This window comes from Nicotiana tabacum, chromosome 11 (genome assembly GCF_000715075.1).
Source record: "Nicotiana tabacum cultivar K326 chromosome 11, ASM71507v2, whole genome shotgun sequence".
Taxonomy (NCBI): Eukaryota; Viridiplantae; Streptophyta; class Magnoliopsida; order Solanales; family Solanaceae; genus Nicotiana; species Nicotiana tabacum.
Genome location: NC_134090.1, coordinates 39579332 through 39585351, shown reverse-complemented (window position 1 = coordinate 39585351; position 6020 = coordinate 39579332). Strand labels below are relative to the sequence as shown.

At 35.2% G+C, this 6020-nt stretch overlaps 1 non-coding gene across 1 annotated transcript; it reads right to left on the bottom strand.

Moving 5' to 3' along the window:
* Positions 1-5597: 5597 nt before the first annotated feature.
* On the bottom strand, positions 5598-5669 carry TRNAK-CUU (transfer RNA lysine (anticodon CUU)). The gene has a single exon. It is a non-coding gene; the product is annotated as a tRNA-Lys (tRNA).
* Positions 5670-6020: the final 351 nt, after the last annotated feature.

The following is a 6020-nucleotide window of genomic DNA, read 5'->3' as shown; positions in this document are numbered from 1 at the left end:
TCCTCTCTTCAAAATCGCCTCAAAGCTCTTTTCCTGTTCAAAAATGGTGTAAAAGGGTTTAATAGTCGCAGAAGGTTTATTTAAATACTGCTCACGTGTTTTACTGTTCACCCAAGTACTGTTCACCCGAGGACTTTTCACCCGAGTACTGTTCACCCGAGTTACTGTTCACCCGAGTACTATTCACACGAGTTACTGTTCATGCTGCTGTGAAAAAATGCAGCTTTTCTTCTAGTCTAAATTGATCCGTTAACCTTTCGAGATCCACCCGAGGCCCTCGGAAATCTCAACAAATATAGAAACACGTCCCATAATATTATTCGAACTTAGTCGAGCCTTCGAAACACCAAAAACAACATCAAAACACCAAAATCACATCAAATTCAAGCCTATGAACTTTGAAATTCCTAAATTCCACCAACGACGCCGAAACTATCCAAAACAACCTCGATTGACCTGAAATTTTGCAGACATATCCAAAATGACATTAGGAACCTGTTCCAACTGTCGGAATTCCATTCCAACCCCGATAGCCTATTTTCCACTGCCGACCGAAAATTGCCAAAAACTAACTTTCGCCAATTCAAGCCTAATTCTACACCGGACATCACAAAAATATTCCGGACATACTCCTAAGTCTCAAATCACCTAACGAAGCTATCCAAGCCATAAAATCTGCATTCCGAGGTTATTTACCAATAAGTCAACACTCGGTTGACTTTTCTAATTCTACAGCTACTTTTAGAGACTAAGTGCTCAAACCTTACCAAGGCATCCAAGGCATAAGCCTCAAAGGAATCAAACTGCACGATGAGGAATCAAGAAGGGAGGTGCTCCTAACAGTCCTATAACCTCTCGAAGATAAGTATAGACGTCTCCGTACCGATCCGCAAGACTCTACTAGACTCGCTCATGACTCGTGAGACCTAGGGGATCCTAGTGCTCTGATACCATGTTGTCACGACCCAAAATCCACTAAGGGTCGTGATGGCGCCGGACACCACTGTCAGGCAAACCAACTACAATTTACTAGCAATTTCTCATTTTTAATTATTTTGAAACCATTTTCTTTAAACATATAAATAATAAATAATAAATTCCGCTGGATAAATGAGGATGTCTTTACAAAATTTAACTACTGAAAATCCCGTGATCATCCCAGAACCCGGTGTCACAAGTACATGAGCAATTACTAGGGGATGAAATAAAATACAGTAACTGTCTGGAATACAAGTGGACAGAAATGAAAATACAGTACAATACTCTGAAGGAGACTCTGCTGACTACGGACGTCTCGATAAATGCAACTCACCCAAGTCTCTGTATCGACCATGCCGCTATGCCACTAAGCCACTAGCCACACATAAACCTGTGCAACAAAAATACACAGCAAGTGTAGTATGAGTACGAAAATAACGTGTACCCAATGAGTATCCCGTCTAATCTCGAAGAAGTAGAGACGAGAGGTCGACTTCGACACTTACTAGTGGTCCAATAATGTTATATCAATAATATATTAAATCGTGGATTTATTAAGAATGACAGTAATTTCAAATAAGTCACGAATAGGTGAAAGTTCCTTTTTATATTAAAAGTCTCCGGATTCATAATCTATTAATTTTCAATTATCTCAAGGCTAGGAGGGCAAATATCAATATCAATAAATTTCAAGGCAAGCAATACAAGCATGCGCAAATCATGCCAAGGTCGTACGGCCCGATCCAACAATATTTAAATTGTGCACTGCTAGAGGGTCGAATGGCGCGAACCATAGATGCATCTATTTAATCTACCGAGGCGTTCGGCCCGTTCCACAATAGATAAATACATTCAAACAATTAAATCAATAATTCATCAAGGAGAAAATATTCAGGAAAAGGCAAATTTCTCTTTTAAAAGTCAAGAAATGATATCTAGCCTCTTTTTTTAGAAATTCATTTACACGTTCGATATGTTTTAAACATTTTAAGTTTGTCAACAAGGTTGCAAGTATTTCAAGAAAGCATGTTTTTGGGCCCTAAACTGCTCGGACTAAAGCATAATAGTAGTTACGCACGGACTCTCGTCACCTCGTGCATACGTAGCCCCCGCAAATAGGAGCACATAACCAATTAACTCACCTATGGGGACAATTCCCTCTTACAAGGTTAGAAAGGAGACTCACCTCGCTCCGAAATTTCCATAACCGGCTTCCAAGCCCTTCCAATGACTCCAATTGATGCACAACGCCCCAAAACTATTCAAACAACGGGCAAACCAATAAAAATTCACTCCAATACTTGTAACAATTCAAATTATATAATTTCCCAACTCCGCTCGAAAAGTTGACGAAAATACCCTCGGGCCCATGTGCCTGGATTCCGGAAATTTTTGAAGAAAATTGTTACCCATAATAAGAAGAAAACTGTCATACCAGTACCAGCAGCATCAAACCTTCTCCAAATTCCATTTTTGATACGTTAACCATCTGGAATCCACCCGAGGCCCCGGGACCCCAACCAATCATACCAACCAAGCCTAAAACACATTACGGACTTTCTCGAGGCCTCAAATCATATCGAACAACGCTAAAATCATGAATCGCACTCCAATCCAAGCTTAATGAACTCTAAAATTTCAAATTTCTACTTCCGGTGTTTAAACCTATCAAATCGCGTCCGATTGACCTCAAATTTTGCACACAAGCCATATTCGCCATTATGAACCTGCTCCAACTTCTGGGGTTGGATTCCAACCCTGATATCAAAAAGTCAGCTCTTGGTCAAACTTCCTAAAACCTTCAAATTTCTATCTTTAGCTAAATGACTCCAAAATGACATACGGACCTCCGAATTCACTTCCGGTCTCGCTCCCAACTCCAGAATCACTACACGGAGCTACTCCCAGACTCGAAATCCCAAGTGGAAATCGATAACACTGAAATGCACTTCAACCCAAACTTGTGAAATTTCTTCCAAAATGCTAACTTCCACAATAGGCGCCGAAACGTTTTCGAGTCTTCCAAAACCTAGTCCGGACATACGCCCAAGTCCGAAATCATCATACGAACCTGTTGGAACCTTCGAATCCCGATTCCGAGGTTGTTTACTCAAAAATCCAACCTTAGTCAATTCTTTCAACTTAAAACTTCCGTAATGAGAATTTTCTTTCTAAATCAACCCGAACTCCCCAAATTTCAATTTCGACCACGCGTAAAAAATCATAATACCTTAAGTGAAGCTGCTCAAAGCCTCAAACTGCCAAACGATGCGCTAGAGCTCAAAACGACCGGTCAGGTCGTTACATATATTATTTTATAAAATATTAAAAATTAAATACCCATAGGGCTTACGCCCCGCTGAGGCATATGTAAAACGCCTCGCCTTATGCCCGCGCTTTATAAAACACTGATTAAGATTTAAGAGCATTTAAGAATGTCTTTTTGTGTTATTTAATCTAGCACGTAAATGGAAGAAAGAGGAAGGAAAATCCAAAAAATTGAGAAAAAAGATAAATATATTTCTTGCGCAAAGAGAGGTATCAAGTCAGCATTATTTTTTCTTCTTTTATATATATATAAATAAATGATTAGATGGAAAAAATTGTAGTTAGGTAGATACGATGTATAATGAACATTTTATTTGCTTTATTTAATACAAACATGTGATATGATCGTATCATAGCTAATACTTTTTTCTAGACGTTGTTCTTGGTGTATGATCTACTTTGACATTTTGATCGGATGGTTATGACCAAAATTCTTATTGAGTAAATAGGCATGATTATCCATATCTCGTGTCAAGCAGTAGAAACTTATTAAAATAACTTAAATTGGGGGGAGGGGGGATGTATCTCAAAATAATGAATAGTGAAAGCAATATAGTGTTGAGCTCCAAATAATTAGATATGTAAATATACTTTGTAATTAAATTATTTTGATGTTATGAGTATAAATATGTAATATGATTATAGATCACCTAATTTTTTTTATAGTTGTTGTTCCTAGAGCATGTTCTGTTTTATTCTCTTTTTCTATAATTAGATCATTTAAAGCTGTCGTATAATTATTAAATGAAGTGTATTGATAGTATAATTGAAAATTTAGGTTGACTGTTTATTGCAAGAATACAACTATGACATTTTAATTTGTTTGTAAACAAAATAATTTGAAGTAACAAAGCAATTTTTATCATGTGTTTTCGCTTTTCTTTTATAATTGTAGCATCAATTTCTTCTTCTTCTTCTTCTTCTTTTTTTTTTTTTTTGCTTTATACTCCACTTTACAAAGTTTGTTTTGCTACTTTATTTATTTATTTATTTATTGCAAAATGGGGTAACCCGATCTTAAAGAAAAGGACAAGCTACACGTTTGATTAGGTCATATCATTTTTAATCTTGGACTTAGTTGAAATCTAAAACACCATAACTCATCCCATCATTTCTTAAAATATGATCATTCTTTTGAATTTTTTTAAAATCCAGTCAATTATTGTTAAGAAGATCATGACCTCCTTAAATATCTTGACGGTAGCTTACAAGACCCTATTTTTTTTTACCTTAAGGACACGTTCTCTTTTTTCCGTTTTTTGTCATTAAGCAAAGCTCAATAAGATACAAGGGTTCAGAAACTATGTCTAAATTTGATGAATTGTTGAATGAGGAATGTGGATTATCTGTATTGTCATTGTTTACAAATCTAAATAAACTTTATGAGGCTTAACTATGTTTTCATCGTTAATAAGCTAAGAAATATGAAATATTGAAATAGTCCTAAAAATATGAAGTTAATAAGATGTTATTAGGTGTTTGCAATATACGACCTTAGATCTTGTTGTTAGGAAGATCATTACCTCCTTAAATATCTTGATGGCAGCTTACAAGGCCTTATTTTTTTTACCTTAAGGACACGTTCTCTTTTTTCCGTTTCTTGTCATTAAGCAAAGCTCAATAAGATACAAGGGTTCAGAAACTATGTCTAAATTTGATAAATTATTGAATGAGGAACGTGGATTATCTATATTGTCATTTACAAATCTAAATAAACTTTATGAGGCTTAACTATGTTTTCATCGTTAATAAGCTAAGAAATATGAAATGTTGAAATAGTTGTAAAATTATTAAGTTAATAAGATGTTATTAGGTGTTTGCAATATACGACCTTAGATCTTGTTGTAAAAAACTTTATTTACTAGTTTAATTAAAGTTCTTTAAAAAGTAGGTAATCTTTCTTCCTTTTTATATAAAGATTTTGTATTTTTTTCTACAAACTTCAATATTCTCTGAGACAAAAAATATTAAATTCCTATTAAAAACTTTGGGGCTGTAAAGCAAAGCGAAGTGATGCATACAAAATGTAAATTGTTTTAACCATTTACGTATTACATGGGAAGCATAGCTTGATCATTTTAAGTAGAACCTTATAACATCGAGACAATGATAATATCATCAAAACGTATTGATTACTTGAACGTAGTTAGTGGATAAACTTGGAATAATAGTTTCAAAGGAAAGGTGAAAAAAATGAAATATCAGATGAGGTCAAAGTAATGTTCTAAATTTACGTAGGAATCAAAACATGATAAATGGAGAAATAAAGTTTAAAGAGTAGAAAATTAGATCGCCCACCGTGGGGCTCGAACCCACGACCACAAGGTTAAGAGCCTTGCGCTCTACAACTGAGCTAGACGGGCTACATTGTATAGAAAATATTATTCGCATATTATAGTTTGTCTGTTTGCCTATTCATAATAAAGCACCAATTATATTCCCTAATCCAAGGTGTGCATGTCTTTTTGTTTTTGTTTCATAAAGTAAGACTCAAATTTGGACATTTGTAAGGTAGACTTCCAATAATACCACAGCGTTAAATACTCGTTGATATGTGTATTAGCTTGAAATGTTAGTATGTGAAAGTGTAATATATGCTTGTGGGGATTATTTAATTCCAAATTTTGAGTGTCAGTGGTAGTATTTAAAGTCATCATCATATTGCATGACCTTGGAGTTTCATAGTATTGAAGTTTGAAGCAACTCTAATTGGG